This window comes from Ptychodera flava, chromosome 1, assembly GCF_041260155.1.
Source record: "Ptychodera flava strain L36383 chromosome 1, AS_Pfla_20210202, whole genome shotgun sequence".
NCBI classification, from domain to species: Eukaryota; Metazoa; Hemichordata; class Enteropneusta; family Ptychoderidae; genus Ptychodera; species Ptychodera flava.
In genome coordinates this window covers 8,494,344-8,513,506 of record NC_091928.1, presented here as the reverse complement: position 1 = coordinate 8,513,506, position 19,163 = coordinate 8,494,344, and the positions used below count along the sequence as shown (strand labels likewise).

The window sequence follows — 19,163 nt, the reverse complement described above, 5'->3', positions numbered from 1 at the left end:
CAAACCCTTTAAAAATTGAAAGCGTCCATCAAAGGGGAGTGATTCCCTTGCAGATATAACGTTTTCATCAAAGTGACCCGGAGTCTATCAATAATTAACTGTCATAGGAAGTGTTTTTACAAATGCGTCCTCTCACCAACAGTTAATACTGAGAGGTATAAATTAATATGGTGAAGGCAGATTTCAAAACAATGGAAAAGAATCAAAATGGCAAAAAGCAAATTACGGAAACCGTTTTACGACCCGGCATATGACATCTTATTTAAAGCAGAACTTTCAAATTCAACTGGAATAGCACGTTTCTCAGTGGTGTATTATGCCTACCCGAAACTATTCCACGAGAGTCAGTTTCATTTTTTTTGCAAAGGACACGAGCACAGAAAGGTAAAAGGCGTCTGACGGTAAACTGGAATCTACCAATTACTAGAGGGTAGTGCAGGTGGGCTTTCTGTCTTTGAGCCGCAGACGGAAGCTCGAGTCCACACTCATCGCCCTTTCCTATAGAAAATGTTTCAGCCCGTTGCCAAAGCGACAGATCTCAGGATCACATTCCGACTAGCGTTTGGCGCTCACCGACTGAAGGCATCCAACTCGCTGTAATTGCTACACATCGCCGTTGTGAAGTCTAAGCATCGTCGTTGTCTTAAACAAAGTTTTACCAATTTAATGATGCTGGCCTCCTCGGAAATTCTGCCCGAGTCTGGGAACAGTAACTTACAGTCTATCCGCAAACGTTGAACTCGAGTCCGGAAAAATGGTAAGAGAATTTGTACCTTGTTCTCTTCGCTATGTTTGCGCCTAAATGTATTCAGTTTTACATCTTTTAAAAAAAACTTTTCCCTCTTTTAGTGTAACGAACAACACACAACGATTTTGCCATGCTCTCAATTGTTAGGTATTACCCCCGGGCCACATTCAACATTGTTCTGGTGTAATATCACTTTTGGTATGCACGCATTTCGCTGTTTAATATAGCTGGTTTCAAACTGAGCGACTAACTTGCGTGCGGCGCTTTCAGTGCTATTCAGTAGCGCCCCTTTGTTCATACCTTTGCATACTCAGTGTAGCTCACTTGATTTTGCCTGTCGTGACCGCAGCTCATTGATCCGGGCAAAGACTAGTGTTTCACAGTCTATGAATTCGAGATGGCTCGACAGATTAACTTTATTCATAGACTTTTTTCTGTACATTCAGTCGTGTACCGCATCAAACACAAGGCACTCTCGGGTTCCGACCTCTTGTTGCTCCGGTAATAGCTGGGCTTAATTAATGGAAATGGAAACATTACGCTGAGCTGTCTTGCTCTCTTGAATTAAGAAGTGCCATGGTCGATCCCATGCCATCGGATCAGGTATTAGGTGGAGAATATTAGGTAAAAGTTGTCTTATCTTCAAAGAACTTTGCTGCCTTGTGTCAATTAAATCTGAAGCAAATGCAGTGGGAAATGGTGTCCTTCTGAAATACCGTGAAATATTTACACTATTAAAAAAGTTTTGCGAAACGAGGTCTGAAGGTGAATGAAGATTTCTCCTGGGAGTCATTTTAAATTACATATGCAATCATTGCATTTTGAAACGACTGAACCTAATCCTATTACTAGCACTTATGTTTAGCTCACATATACGTTAATCCCATCAGCTGTCTTACCGTTGTTTTGTAAAATTTGATAATTGAGGATTAATTTGTTCATGGGTTTGGTCGGTTGATTATTTACAAATCCTTCACCCAGGGGTCGGCCGTTGTCACTTATGTCGGCACCAATGGCGCTTATGAAATAACTATTTATGCAATCGCTAAGTCTCTGAAAGGAATGGCGGTGTACACCGACGTTCTGTAGGTAGGAAATGTTCAGTAATGAAATTTTAACCGCAAATTTTAAACGTAACAATGTATATATTGCTGTTATGATGGTCACATTCGGAGACGTGACCTATCGCCCAATATAAAATCAAAATTCTGACAGTCTCTAGCAAAACTGCAATCTAGATGACAGTGTGCCGAAAATTCGATTTATTATTACTCTCGGTGGTTTGCAGATCACATCGATATCGGACGAGATTAAAATCGGGCGTTTTATTGATATGCAAACGAGGAAAAATAGTCCCCGCTGATTTTTTTTCTCTAAACTTTCCACTTTTATAGCTCATTTTATCACCACATCTGACTCAACCAACAAACAGATAACATTAAATTTAACTTAATCTCTCAAGGTTTGTGCATTTTCGCACTTTTGCATTTTGCTCGTTCTCCTTCACGGAACCTTCAAATAAGTATGCAAATTACTTCCCTGTCGTCGAATCTCCCTTTGAATAGATATGCAAAATCAGTATACCGCACGCAGATACAATTTATGTTAGGGTGTTGCCTTCAACTGAACGAGGCGTCAATTTTTGACGAACACGGATGAAAAATAATAGGATCTAATGACCTCAACAAGCAGTATAAAGGTATGTGTCACATTCATTCACGCTAAAAGCATAACTGCTGATGCATTTGTTTCCACAAATCGCTCATGGAAATACTGCCGCGGGGAACGCTGCCTTGCTCTCTATAATAATTTCCGTGTTGCCATGAATGCGTGGCAAAGCCACCATGGTCTGTGACGCAGTTGATATCGTATATTCATCCAGTTAAGATACTCAGAAACAGAGAGTCGGCGAAGTACTATGCATCATTGAAACACTGTACTCGCACTGGCTTGTTTGAAAATGTTTAACTATTTGCATATCACTGAAAAAAGTTTGTCCGTTTGTTTTTAAATCGAAAAGCCGTTCCCTGTCACTAGCAATAGATGCCATGAGAATCAACATGCATTGCGTCAATAAAAAGAGAAAAATTAATGTAATTAGACACTTCCATGAAGTAAATACTAAAACAGCAAAATGTGTTTAATTAGTGTCTTTATGTTTTAGAGAGTTTCAAAACTCCATATAATTCGCTTTATCGCGATTCAAACATGTCACGCCGGGTTGCCAGTTTATCTTAAATGCATTACTATTATTACCAAAAGTCAGTGATGAAGACATTGATGACGTAATCTTGATGACGTATTTGGGAATTCAGTGATTTGTGTCTGAGTGTCTCATGGCTAATACGCATTTCGAGTTGAACAAAGTGAAGTCAATCGCACAGTGCTCTTTCGGAACAGCTCTTTCGGAAAAAAGAATATATTATAGCTGATTTCACTCGATCTCGCGGACACAATACCTAATACAGGTATACAGATATAATTTTTGCATGGAACTCGTGATTTGTCTATCTAAGACAAGCAAAAAAAGTCTTATCAAACTATTTACAGAGGGCTGACTGGCGGTCATTTTGCTGAAATGTTAATCGCGGGTACTTGAATTGTAACAGCTTCAATCTCAAGTGTAAACGCTGTAGGTGACATTGCTGTACTGAGATAGTATCTCTTTATCGGACGGTCCGTTGTTCCGAACCATATCATGGTTTCAATGGACACAATGTGGTACATCGATATGCGAGGTCGAGTGAAATCAGCTGCGGAGTGCAAAGAAAACGTTGCATATTCACACGGATATTTCCGAGAGCGACCTGATACCCTTGGCGTTAGCAAGCGAGTATGTGGTGTCCCTGTGCTCTCAATAATTGCACTTTGTACAGCGGCAAATATGGAAAGGAATCACGGTCTATCTTGACGACAATCGGATTTTCACCGACAGGGTACATAAAAAGGGCGCATTATGGTCGACGTAATAACCATCTAATGAACAATTCTTGCAGGCTGATAACCGAGATTAAAGGGTTTCTCTCTTTACGCTGCAAAAGTAGTGAAGATGTTACTCTTGAAGCACGTTAATCTTGTAGTACGTGAAAGGTTGAGTAAAATACCTTTTCCTACCAAATTTATCAAAACATTTCACAAAAAAAGGCAATAACATTGCCATCTTTTGTAAGTGTCCGTCACAAAGTACATTCCAGCCCAGTTCTTGCATGTGTTTATGTAATCAAAGTCGTAAAACTAGATCAGAATAAACTGTAGTATTTGATCGAGCCATATAACTATGATGACTAAGCTTACTCAATGTTTATAGTATACTCACACTTATACGTTTGAGATATAATAACGCTAGTAGTGTCAAAAATGCAATCAATTAAGGTAGAACGCACCTCGGGGACAGACATTCGGACTCTCAAACTTTTACAATTCTCTTCTGATCTACCACTTGTCGGGGTTCATTTTAAAGCTCTTGGTATAAGAAAACTTTTCACCGGCTTAGTTTTTCAAAATACGAAAATTTGATTTTTCTCCATAGAGTTAACACAGGGATTGCAGTCATTTTGAATTTTAAATATCAGTAAATTTTGAATTATTTGTTTCCCTAGTACCAAACATTGCACGGTGACCCCCGATTTTATTCTTAATTTTGAAAGAGAATGGTTGGAAGATTCCCCAAGGAGTGTTTGAGCAAAAGTCTAAGTCTTTCACTTTCGAGGTGCATACTACCTTAAAGTGGAACGAGGTGCTGGCTATGTATGTTCATCTAAACGAGCTGCAGCTGTTTCATGTTGTTCTTCGCATTGAGTAAACTCCAGATCCACTGCCCAGAAAATACAGAAAATGTCATCGAACTTACGTGGCGTCGATTGGTCGTTTCATATGAGAGATTGTTGGCAGTCGGGAAGTTTATTTAATCAAAATCGATGTGGATGGTATACATGTGATTATGGTTTTATTACAAGAACAACGGGGGTACCATGCTTTCCACTTGATTACAATGCTAGCATTCATTCGTTACCGAAAGGGATGTCATGATAAACCATCACGAGTAGGGCCGTACAGGCACGTTCGTTTGCCAAGACGGCTGTATGTCAAAATGGTCGTCTGCGCAGTAATTATGAATTATATGAGATACCGAATCGATCTCCTTGCTGATTACTTTTACAGGAGAAAATTGCTGGACTGAAAGGAAATTTTTGATACGGCATGAACGTCATGTTTGCACTGAAATCGCTCAGGCTTAATGCATTGAGGTGAAGGCATGGATCATTCTTATCGTTGTTATGCGAATGGAAAATGTATGACAGTGGGAACTGAGTAAGGGAGGCCTGTTTCAGTAATCACCATTGAATCCAGAGTAGACTGTGACTGAAAGTATAGTACATCGAATGCCCTTGCCGGTCACAAGAAAAACATGTCTGAAACAAATTTCTTGGTGAAAGAGGTTGTGAGATAAAAGTATCCAGGAATACAACTACAGCAAGGAGCATAAGATTTAGCTCGGTACACTGAGTGTTTTTTTTGAAAGAGTCGCATCACGTTTTACTGTTTCAGAGAAGTATCAGCAGATTTGAGTTCGCAGTTTTGAGTTTCACGAAAATTCAAAGCCGCAGCAACGTCACATCATTGTTGTACAATGCGCCAATCCCAATAATCTAACATCGTAAATGACCAGCATGATGATTAAGTAATGGACTATTTATGTATTACCTCGTAAACAGGCCAAAATGATTGGAGTAAATAGTGTCTATTCGTGCTCTTTACGAACACATATTTACTGTACGTCATCAAGTGAACAAGGAGCTATGTTTGCGCGCAGACCAGTCTTCTCTCCTGCGAGTGCCGGTAAATAGCTTTGGGTGGACGCGGAAAATAAATTCAGTCCCTGGATAAAGTATCAAATTGTGTTCAATCATCGGAAAATGAAAAGAAGAACAAGGCGTGTTCTATGAGGAATGCCCTGCTGGTGAATTGAATAGCATTGCTTTGAAGTCAGCTTGTACAGCAGTGGATTAAGGGGCGCTTTATACAACTAACATGATCAGAAATATTTCGAAATTATTCAAAAGCTTTTCGGTATTGATAAAATCAAGCCTCCAAAAATGATAATCAAGTGTCGTTTGCAAATGCTTTTCCGTCACAAGTATGCTTTGAAAAACGCTATAATCACAAAGTGTTTTAAATGTTGCTAAGTTTTAGATCCGTCAATGAGAATTAACTACAATAGGAAGTAACTTTGATGGGACTCATTGAATTCGTTGTATGCATCTGTAATTAGACGTATTGATACGTAAAGTAAAAAATGATGATGATTCATGTCATAGACACGAATTTCTCTATCGACAAGAGCAATCTGCTAAGTGGCCATGTTGGCTTTTATCGGCAAACAAATCTGTGCACACATGTATTTCATCGTATAATGGTGATGTGTCGTCTTCGTGAATTGAAAAATAGCGCAACTTACATATTGCTTTTTGCAATTTTATCGTTTGAACATGTATGTGAAATGAATATGTTGAGTAACCGGTTAAGCAGGATAACCTTTATCATAGTGGTTAATATTGTAGTGCTTTTATAGAAAGCTACATCTAATTTATGATTATCGCCATTTTTATGCAAATATGAACCGTGACTTTTGCCCTCATTTTGTGTTACAGCGCCAACATGAAAAGTGCAATCCCAATTGCTACGTGCACACTGTTGGGTTCACGTCATCAATCGTAAGGCATCGCAGCATATGCTTTCTCGGTTTCCTGTTTTTATACAGCTTACAATAACTGAACTGACAAAGAAGTTATTAATGCTGTCGATCATAGACGGAGTTCCTTTGAAAGAACTCTTCTGAAATTAGCGCGTAGGCGAGATATGAGTTCTGACCCGTCAAATCTATGGCTTTGTATCATAAGCTTCAAATTAAGCAGATAACCTTTGAAAATTCTGACAGGATTCACAGATTAGGAAGTCCTTTGCTAATGGAATTTCCAGAGAACTTATAAGTACCTCACGGTTTTTTAGAAGGCTCAATTAACTGTATTATTCCCTTCGCCCCTCGCGCCCACAATCTACTCGTCAATGCCGATCACCAAGTAATGTCGTATTAAACCAATCATGCGCCCAGCCAGTTAATGCACAGTCGGCAGTGTGCGATGCGAAAGACGTTCAAAAATTATGAAGTTTGCCTAAGGAATAAGTCGACAGAACGCATTTACTGGATACAAATAATATGGCTACTGAGATTCGACAACGGTCCGATTCATGCGTTGATATGCATCTACTTTACATCGATAAATTGCCGGCTACTGACTGTATAAGAATTCAGTAATGCCTCGTTATACCACGCACACAATGGGATGTCGAGCTATCTTTCCCAGATGTCGCCTTTAGGTATTTAAACATCTTGCCATAACAAAATGCGAGGCACCTTTACTCCTAGAAAATTGATTAGTTCTTACAGAGCTTCATATCACACAACAAGTAAAAAGATATAGCATATAATTGAATGGAATTAATTTATCTTCCTGCACGCGATGCCATCGCATGGTAATTAAATTTCTTTGCATTTCAACATTTATACCATGGTATCTGCAGTTAACTACTACATTATCGATTAAAGGAGGGAAAACAGTCTTGACAAGCAAACGTTCTACATAATCTATTTATCCTAGATTAAGGCTTTGAATGGACTCAAATGGTGTGTCGGTTATGCCCCCGGCAGTTATTTATTAGCGTGGCGCTCTCTTGATTTCTCGATGTTGACACTACGCAGTGGCGTTCTCTCTCTGTGCCTTCGAAAATCGATTTTTGTCGACGGTGTCAGTAAAGAAGACATCTGGTGCCCCTGTTTAAGAACTTCAGACGTGCAAAGATACATAATGAGTTGTTTTATCTAGAAATATGAACTTGTTCGAGGCGAAAGAATGATTGGTGACGTCATGATTGACAATATCATCCTGCTTGAAGGAGAAACATATGGTAGAATTCTGTTTTGTGTTATTGAAAGAAAAATGCTTTGCACAAAGCAAAAAAAAATCCGTTCAACCGAGAAGAAAGTCAAAGGTTACACGGTAAAATGAAATCAATAATGAGAGAAATGCGCCTGCATCTGAACAAGCGTCAACATTTTATTGTTTCATCGTGTAAGCTTTTAAATCATTTGTAGTCTGTTACAAAACCTAGTAATGAAGATTAGCAGCTCCGTAATAGTTGGGATTTGATGTGCTCGAAAGCGCCATAACCATGGCACAGTTTTAAAGTGGTGAAAAAAAAAACCCGACAGGAAAAGATTCTCCCTTCCTATTACAGGGCTCTCTGTCACTTACTTTTTCAAAGTCAAATCACTCTAAGATCGAATCCCTCAAAACATGTATCAGTCTGAGGGTGAACGCCCCTCAATTCATATTTCGGAATATGAATACCTATGTTCTGTACGAGGGAAATATCATGGCCATATGCTCCCACAAAGATTTCAAGTTTTATCGATTCGAAAGCTATAATCTCAAAAAGATAATCATCATCCACGTTCGACCTTGATACGGAAAGCACATGTATGGTTCTTTTGATTTTCCGGTACGTGAACAGGTTGTACAACATTTTGTATTATAATCCATATCAGTTGACAAATCCAACTTTGTAGTCTGGTTTTTTTTTGGTTTTTTTTTTTTGCTAATGAATGCTCGGGTTACAAAGGCTACTACGACGGCAATTTTGGCAACGAATAATTCATATCAAAAGAAAGCCTCTTTTCCTCGGAAAAAATTGAGCCATCTGATATTTTCAATTTGATGTACAGGATATTGGGAGCGAAAATGGAACAAAGATACCCCTAGGCCTGAGAACTTTAGAAGGAAAACAGATGAGTAGCTAGAGGGCTTAGAAAATTGACGCGCCATTTAATGATGACTGAGTTTAGTAATGGAATATCAAATTAATGTACACATGAACCTACATCGATTGCATGAAAATATCACATAATATACACACAAAGATATATATATATATATATATATATATATATATATATATATATATATATATATATATATATATAATGTAGTTTTATTATAATGTAATGTAGTTTTATTATACATTTCCTCATTTATTAGTCATTAAACAGAGATAGCGAGACGTTGAGTACAAAAAAACTCTCTATGAAAGGAACGGCTTGTAAACGTCCCTAAACAAATTAGAAGTTCAACAAGAGATATGTGGTGAAAGTGACATTTTTAGACCCACTATCAGGCGCCTATATTTATGGAACAGTGACCTAGCATATATATATATATATATATATATATATATATATACCTTTGCAGCTTATAAATATCTTTTATAGACCTATGCAAATCAGCAGAGCAGCAGTGGCGTAACCATAAACAAATATACCCCAAAGATGTGTCTACACGTCCACTGCATATATTATCCCTTTAGACATTCGTAATCACGGGATTATATATAGCAAAATGGAAGACATCAATGGACACAGTAGAAGACAGACAGGCTGACTCTAATCAACAATCGCTGTGAGAGAGTCGACAATGTACAGATGATTTCCGAGCAGGAAATCTTTGAGCAATATTTAGCGATCTCCAGTCCTCATCATCGATGTTTGTCTCATTCGATGACGGGCGAAATTATCAAACATTAACACCCTTTATCAGTCTTTTCATACAAGGAAGATTGAGGTGGTTGATCAAAGGGGCGCGAAAAGACAGACAGCTGTCATTCGAAAATTGGCTCGTCTGCTTTAAAGTCACCTCACAGGCTGACCTCACTTTCTTGTTATTAGAGTAAGAGGCCAGAATTGGCCAACACCAAATTCCAACATCAAATGGTCAAATTAGCACACAGTTGTCTCAACTATTCGATTTGTTCAAGGTGTGTCCCTCATGATTAAGTGTCAGATGTGTTTTCCAAAAGACAATATCATATCTGTAATACGCATTTCGATTGCTTTAAAAAAGCAACAGTATCTATGCGTACATGCACTGCGTGTACCTCCAAAATAGGCAGAAAACAAATTGTTTTAGCTGTTCAGTATAGTTTGATCCCATGGAGAGAAAACATTAATGCCAGAGATGTACAGTAATAAACATGCTACAGCGTACGACTAAATCAAAACAATTAAATCTTCCAAAGTTAATTACAATCATTTTTGATTTTATAAAAGGCTTCCAAGGACGCCTTAGAAATATACTCATAGATTCCATCACAAATATAATCTAATTTAAAGGCACAACTTGAAAACATGAAGAAAAACACGTAAAGTAACACTATAAGTAATCAGGCTGTGAATGTATGTATGTATGTATGTATGTATGTATGTATGTATGTATGTATGTATGTATGTATGTACGTATGTATGTATGTATGTATGTATGTATGTATGTATGTATGTATGTATGTATGTATGTATGTATGTATGTATGTATGTATGTATGTATGTATGTATGTATGTATGTATGTATGTATGTATGTATGTATGTATGTATGTATGTATGTATGTATGTATGTATGTATGTATGTATGTATGCATGTACGAATGTATGTATGTATGTATGTATGTGTATATCTGTCTGCTGTCTATCTATCTGTCTCTCTATCTGTCTCTCTATCTGTCTGTCTGTCTATTTAATTATTATAGCGTTGTTTTATTGTTGTTGTGTTTTATAGAGGAATGTGTTTTACATGCGTTCATTGCGTACAGCTCACTTTAAGACATACGTGGCGCACACAGATGGCTTCGCGAGTTTTAGGCCATATCAGTGCGGCGACAGGACGGCAAATGATAAGTGCATTTACCACATGAGTGACTGAAGTCTCTGTTTGAAACAACGAGGCGAGATTCATCTATTGAGGAAAGCAGCAAGCTTTTATGAATAAAACTAGTTCGATATATTTTAGCCGGATTGAGGTCAGGCAACTTTTTTGTGATTGCCTTGCAAAGTCCGACTTTGCATTGCATTTCGTAATGCACGAACGAACACTCGAGTAGCTTGAAGATTTCTGATTGGTAAAATTACGCTGTCAGAAGTACTTTCAGAAAATGGCAGCTGTAACTTCGGTGAATTACTTCCTTTATGCCAGATGTACATGTCTAAATGGATTGCCATTACTACAAGCTTGTTGAGTTCCATCATCTTCATTAGGTGTACAAGGACATCCAATACAAAGATGTATGAGTGGCTTGCGAAATATTTTTGTGTCAGCTTTGTATTTAATGATACTTCCTTGAAGGGAGTTTGGTTACTCAAACTGAAGTAGCTTAGGCAAACTAAAACAATGACACAAATAAGCCTTGATTGGATGAAGGGATAAATAAATATTGAAAAATAGTTGATAGTGACCATTTATTAGTAAGAGATCGCGACATTTTTGGGAAATGTCGATACCATACGTCAGAGTTGAACGCATCTGAACATCTGAACACTGCATGATAAGCGATAAAGTAGGTAATAAAACAAAATGAACATTCATATGATATTCAGACATTCATATGACAAACGAATGAATAAATAAATAAATAAAATATGTAGAGAAACGAGCGCTACTATCAAGATAAACCATTTTGTGGGCCATAAAAAATATGCACTAGTTCACAACATTCGATAAGAATATTGGTATCTAAAATGCCTTCACCGAGAACAAATTAAATCAACGAAGATATCGATCGATTATTCGGGCGAAATTCCATGCATCACCATTAATGAAGGCAAATCCATTGTCGGTTGTGACGAAACTATCATTGGAGTCAGTTTTATCAAATCGATCGTCAATTTCAACGAGATGGCTTGACAAATGGGTAAAAGACTTAGTACATGATTGTGTGGCGTTTCGGCTATGCATAGTTCGCGTTTGATGTTATCTAATAGTTTCGAATTAGACGTTACAAGTCTTCAAAGCATGAAGCGGACGCTGTGAAGAGACGAGGTTTTCCACAACTAATGAAATTACTCTGCCTTGCGTAGAACGATCGATGAGAGATCCCGGGGAGGCACTGTCAAAGAAATGTCGACGGGTATATGGCACCCTATTGCGGGTCACCTGTTTGTTAACAAAATCTAAACATGGTTCGACTTATCATTCGAAAAAAACTTAACATTGGTCGATAACAGGAGAAATATCCCCACTCATTACTTAAACCTTCATATACAACAAAATAAGCGTATATGACCAGAGGATATTCCCAAAGTTGTCAAGAAAATTCGAATCTCACAATTGGTCAATTTCGGAGTATACACGTGTGGATCTTTTCAACTTGGGCGTCCCACCTCGGGAGTTCCTATCCCCTTCACCAAGGTGATAAACTGGACCAAAACTGCCGAGGAGAAATATTTCTGATCGCACAATTTAAAGTAAAATCATGATAACATCCTAATGAAGACTTTACAATACCGATGTGACCTACATCTAATCTAAATCTTGGAACTCGTACTTGCAGAATGTGCCTTTGGGACAGATATTCGGAACCTCCAATTTAACAATACCTTCCAGTATATCGTTTGTTTGGGGGGTTCATTTTAAAGCACTTGAAGTTAGAAAAAATTCAGTCTTAGTTTCGTGGAAATCGAAAATTTAATTTCCATCGATAGAGAACACAGGAATGTAGGCTCTTTTGAAATTCAAATATCGGTAAATGTCAGGTAATTTGTTTCTCTAGTACCAAAATTTGCACAGTGATCTCTGGTTTTATTCTTGATTTGGTAAGAGAATGATTAAAGTTTCATTGAGGAAAGTTCAAGCAGACGTTCCTCAGTATTCACTTTGAGGTACTTTTACCTTAAACCCCCGTGCTGACTTTAGCCAAAAATCTAGCAACATATTTATATAATGATTGCAATTTCAAATGAAGACAAAAGACAGAACACCTCATAATCTTCTTAATACCTTAGTTAATCTCGATCCCGGGCCTTTTAGAGACGGCGTTTAATGTGACAGCCTTTGTTGATGCACGCCACCATATTTAAATAAGGTCTGACGTAACGGAAGAACTCGACGATTCACGACAATACTTTCCCAATACAACAGATGTTTTTCATTTTAATGTTGTTAAGGATTAGGCCAGAAATTCAATTGGTTTCTTGTCTGTGCCTGTATTACTTCCAGGATATGCCTCACGTGTTGTTGCTGTTTTGGAGTGGTGTTTATTTTTTTCTTTGATGTGTTCAACGAAGTTAAATGTTACAAAAGAACTAGCCTACACCAACACAAACAAATTAACAGTAATACACCAACGCTTTGTAGGAACTATCTCCTCTCCTTACCCATACTTACTAAAAAAAGAAAAAGCATTTCACTGTCAGCGAAAAAAAACCAGTTACTGATATGATAGTCTCTCACTAAATTTGTCAGGGGAAAAAATCTAAAATCCCATTACATTGTATCAGTTTATGCCAAATGTTTAGCACCAGAAACAAGATCTCCTTCTTTTTAGCTTTATTTCAACTAGTCCATAAAATTGTACTCCCAGGACTTTCTATAATGCTTTGCACCATTCACACACATTTGATCATCTATTTCTCTTGTTTGTGACCTTTTCGAAAGTCTCATCAAGGGTTCCGTCCCTTTAAAGTCCTACATTCGGGGCTGCTCGTACCACATTTGCTAAAACGCTAGTGGAAAATCTCTTAACAAAGTGATAAAGGGAACACTTAATGAAGGTGAAGACAATTGCTAGGGCTTATATGAATTACACTGACGTAAAATTTGACCTTTGACTTTGCCCCGCTTTGCAGAGATGGCGTCGTCGCTACCTGCTGCCTGACTCTCCGACTTTCAAGTAAGAATACGCCATGCAGTCGTTTGCTCTCCCAGCTAAATGCTGGAAATCTTTTTACTCCAAAAGTTTTGATCTCAAATACAAACACAAATAAACAGTAGTAGGAAATTAATTATTTCAATTACTATCTAGAGCGGTTATGTATAGCCCGAATGTAGGACGTGAAAAGGATACAGCCTCTAATGCGTTTTTCGAAAACTGTAAACAAGAGAGATAGACGAGAAGCATGGCTCCATATTTGTAAGACGGGCGATGTTATCCTTCGTGAGGGATGTTTCTATTGATATGTAAATGCAATTATCTCATGTTTAGCCACAAGTCTTTCATCTATCATGGTTCCTATTTCCGAAAACGTACTCTGAGGCGACCTTCCATCGGCGGCTTTCTCTTCGTGACCTCATTGTGAGCTCTCAGTACACTTTAATCATTGAATGTTCACCGAAATATTAGCCTCGTTATGACCTCCCATTACTTCCAAGTGTCTGTTCTTACTGTACAGTAATGTGCAAGGTTCAAAAATTTATGTTTTAATATTTCACTCGAGTAATTGGATGCGGAATTGAGTATCGTATTTATCCATTAATGTTTTTATGGAAGTAAACTAGTATCCATGTCTGAAGCTTTTGACTGGCAAAATTTACGATGTGTATAAACTATACGTTTCCTATCTTACCTTCGTTTTGTATTTAGAGTATGTATGTATGTATGTATGTATGTATGTATGTATGTATGTATGTATGTATGTATGTATGTATGTATGTATGTATGTATGTATGTATGTATGTATGTATGTATGTATGTATGTATGTATGTATGTATGTATGTATGTATGTATGTATGTATGTATGTATGTATGTATGTATGTATGTATGTATGTATGTATGTATGTATGTATGTATGTATGTATGTATGTATGTATGTATGTATGTATGTATGTAATCACTCTAATCTTTCACTGTCCAGTTTAGTCGTAGAATGTATAGTAGCTACGGCTGTTGACATCAATTAAGCATTTAATACAACAGTCCTGCGACTGTTGCTTGTGCAGGGTTTTTTCCGTATGTGCACATAGGGCGTGTTAACTCTATTTACAAATTTGATTGAACTTTGTAACACGCCTCGGGTGATTTCCCTAGTCTTCCATCTTCGCATGTACTGTGAGACACACACGAAGAGCGAAATTCCTATACATGTGGCATGTGCACGGGGTTCGGTTGTTTATACTACAATCAAGGAGAAAATTTCTCCTTGTCTGTGTTTATACTATAATTCTATTAATTGCTGCACAGACGTGCTTTCGGATGAAGAATTTTTTTCCAGCGGTGAGTTATCCATTAGCTAACAGGAACTGAGGAGAAGGCGATGTTTAAACACTCTTCTCTGCAGTTTTTGTTCAACCTACCCCAGCGAAGAACGTGATCTTTTCTTACTAGTGAGAGGAAAACCACAATGTTTCTTCGTAATTACTCGCTCGACCTTCAAACTATCCTTGAGATATATCTGATAACAACTAACACATATGGTTTGTGTTTTCAAGCAATTGGTTGTAAAAAAGTTGACGTAAATTTGTAAGGAAATGTTGTCATTGTATACGTTAAGGTCTGTGCCACGTATTTCGGAGGACAATTTAAGCAAGACGGGAAATGGGATAGATGTGAAAGGAACACTTTCATTAACTGTAACATTACTGAAGCTTTACCGGGGATGCCTGCTTTGTGCTGCTCACATTGAAAGCTACAAAGAAAATAGGAAATTGCATTATGTTGACAATAGATAGCTTTCACGCAATTTCGAGGTTCTACTTCAGGAACTTACATCTTAATTAAGTGCAGAACTGGTCAGAGCCATGGCTAGATCATGAATGGACGCTGTTTTCGTTCTCGCAATTTTCCAACTTCCTGCTCTGCAACTGAAGAAAGGCTTTCCAGAACACGATGAGTCACAATCAGGAAAGGTGCTTACTCAGTATCACTGGTGTCTTTTCCTCTCATCCACTTCACTTCAATTTCTTTCTGGGGACGCAAAGCTACGGCACGTTTCGGGAAAAAATGTGTCACCGTGCTAATACGAGACGGTTTTGATTTAGCCAACTAGGATCTCCTTCAAGAGGTAGGTCCTTCAAATCTCTGATGAGAAACGTTGATTTTTCTTCAGTCGCATTGTGTTTTTTGATGAAAGACTGTAAAGGCTGGCATTCTGGAAAGGTTACAGGGAATTCGAGCTTGTCAAAAAATCTGTGAAACTGCGAACAGATCGGAACATTCCAAGTTTCAAATTGATAAATTCTGCGGTATCACCTATGTGATCACTGCATGGAATTGTTTGATATTGCAAAAGATTTAAGTTATTTTTCGTGCAATTTAAGATGTTTTACACCGCATACTATCTAGGCACTCAAACATGCAAACTCTTTATAACAGCCTCTGTTCTCTAATTTCCTAAATTTGGTCCCTGACAGACTCACAACCGAGTTTTAAAACTAACATCTGATATAACTTTCTGATATACACTGTATGTTATATCTTCGCTCAATCTTGGGGGCTCGAGCAGGAATTGATTGATTGATATTTTAAGATGTTTCAATCTTAAAGAACATTTAACATAACATATCAATTAACAATATTATTATCAAAGGGCCAGTAGCTGTAACTTTTGATTGATGAGTTTTATCCACTATTTTTTTATTTTGTCTGCCAGTTGCGGGTTCTTGTGCTACTTTCCAAATCATTTCACGTGCCATTGTTTTAGACTTGCTTATCGCATCTTTGTCGTCGCGCGCATTTCTACTTATTCGGGTGCCAGTGTTACTTGAGAAATACCACAAACTAAATTTGAATACGTATTGAGTCAGCGTTTCTATCGGAACAGAAATAACAAATGAGCTTCCTGTTGAAGTCCTTGAACGCCGACCCTCAGTGTTCACGTCACCACTCTGCATTCCTGTACATAGAGGACCGGTCCAAGCATTCAGTACTGAATGATTGGGTTTAGTACGCTCCGTTAGTTAAGGTACTACGAAATTGAAAATCTTAAACTTTGGCTCAATCTTTCCTTAGGGAAATTTTCAACCATCTTTTTTCCGAAATCAGGAACAAGAATCGGGGGGATGTCAACGTGCAAATGTTGGTAATATAGATACAAATTATCTTAGAATCACCGATATTTGAAATTGAAGATGGTGGCCATAACTGCATTAACTCTAAATTTGAGAGTTCGAATATCTGTCCCAGAAATGCATTCTACCTTAAAATGTGAACTGGGGTTGTATATTTATTAATTTGCTAACTTTTTGACGTTTTTCGTATGTAAAAACGTCTGTCAGTATTTCTCTCAGACAAACAATTCATACCTGACAAACTTCATACCTGACACACTTCCTCAGTCTTGGATACTCTCTGTTATTATTACTGCGCGTGCGCATAATCCGGAGAGTTCATCGCTATTCGCCCACATCAAATACTTCCTGACGACTAAACCATTTCCGTCACTTCAGTAACCAGATTGCAGCAGTTACTGGGTTTTTACATTGTACACACGATGGTTGTGGAATTAACTGGCTGAGGTCGCGTAATCTGCCGCGCCGGTCACAGCCGTCAAATCTTCTGCCAATCTCACAAAATTCGAAAAAAATATTAATAGTATACTTTCAAGGGAGCCGAACATCAATTTTATCATCGATTGATTTCGAAAAATAATCCATTCCATCTCGGTGGATTTTGCTTGTCAACTTTGCTGAGACAGCTTTGATAATACACGCTTAATTCCATCAATATTACCTATTTAGAAGCTTGCTATCACGATGGAAAGTCCATTTCCTAATTAACCAAGCTCTCCTTGGCTTTGGGACGTGGTGTAGTCTGTCACGGGCTCGCCTATGTGTGAGAAAACCCAAACAAAATTTAAATGAATGTAAATGAGGGCTTTACTATAATGTTGGTATATTGTCTCGAGACTCATATAAGTCCACGCAATCTGCTTTGAATCGTGAATCGTGCGAGCTGATTGAAATATATTTTTTACTATAACCCAAACGGGATTCGAACCCCCACACACTCACGGCAACATCGCCTAGCTGCTAGGCCTCACACAAAACCAGTCGGCCACCGTTTCCAATCATGAATCATGCAAGCTGATTTGAATCATGAATCGTGCAAGCTGATTTGAATCACGAATCATGCAAGCTGATTTGAATCATGAATCATGCAAGCTGATTTGAATCATGAATCATGCAAGCTGATTTGAATCATGAATCATGCAAGCTGATTTGAATCATGAATCATGCAAGCTGATTTGAATCATGAATCATGCAAGCTGATTTGAATCATGAGTCGTGCGAGCTGATTTGAATCACGAATCATACAAGCTGAAAATTAGATTTGGTTATAGACCCTAATGTTGCTCAAACTAAAGGTAGTTCGTGCCTCGAAAATGAAAGACTTAAACTTTGCTCAAACTTTCCTCGCGAGAACTTTCAACCATTCTCTTTCAAAATCAAAAATACAATCAAGGATTACCGTACACTTGCGTTTTGCATACTTGAAAGAGGATGTATGTTTACATGTATTTACTAATGAAACGAAAAACATCCATCCATCTATAAATCAATCAATAAATCGATCGATCGATCGATAATGACATAATATTCATCAAATGAAAGTTACATTTTCGATATGCATTAAAGGATTCCTGTCACTTAAGGAAAATTGTTTCTCTGAAAAGACAGTACTTCCCCTATTTCGTGAATCAAACATGTATTTACCCTCTTAAACATCGAATAATATTTTTGTTCAATGTTCAAGTGCATAATTTGCGCTGACCTCAGGCTGTACCTCTATTTTTAACATGAACATTACATTGTCAAAAGATTCTGTTAAAACAATAAGAACGGTGATTTCGATACTTTTATGTATGAGGGACAAGCCACTCTAGTTCAGGTACTTTCTATTCACAACTGAGGCTTAAGTGTTACATTGTCATACCAGCGTAATTCCTTATTCAGGCGATTTGTTGCATTTCTCACTGCATCGCCATGGGTCATTGTTCCACCCAAAATGCGTTCATTTGCAACGGACACTAAAAGCGTGACCACTGGCGGAGAAACAAACCCAACGACACGCTTGATAGAAACTTTGTCGAATCAATTTTAATGTTTACTGGCAAATATTACATGAGCATGTAGGTCATTCGAGGATTGCATCTTACGGTAATCATGTCGTGTTCATCCTTTCTGTATGATCATGATACGTATCCCTTACATGTGATGAAACCAAAAGGTTTTCTTCATGATTTTGTAAATACCGGCAACCGACTACATAAAATGCATACCTATATAAGGAGACATAATACATAGATACATGGATGGATGGATGGATGGATGGATCGATGGATGGATGGATGGATGGTGGATGGATGGATGGATGGGAGGATAGATAGATAGATAGGTAGGTAGGTAGGTAGGTAGATAGATAGATAGATAGATAGATAGATAGATAGATAGATAGATAGATAGATAGATAGATAGATAGATAGATAGATAGATAGATAGATAGATAGATAGATAGATAGATAGATAGATAGATAGATAGATAGATAGATAGATAGATAGATAGATAGATAGACAGATAGATAGATAGATGCCATGCATGG

General features: G+C 37.7%; 1 protein-coding gene across 3 annotated transcripts in view; it reads left to right on the top strand.

The window, feature by feature from the left end:
• Nucleotides 1-553: 553 nt before the first annotated feature.
• Nucleotides 554-19,163, top strand: part of LOC139129414 (gonadotropin-releasing hormone II receptor-like) — a 41,400-nt gene continuing 22,790 nt past the window's right edge. Inside the window, exon 1 of one of the 3 annotated variants that reach the window (XM_070695057.1) lies at nt 554-757. The gene's annotated coding sequence lies outside the window, so the exon portion shown is untranslated. Of the gene's footprint in view, nt 758-2,337; nt 2,448-15,141; nt 15,627-19,163 lie in introns of those variants that run through there. The other 2 variants (XM_070695063.1, XM_070695049.1) reach the window with 2 other exon arrangements.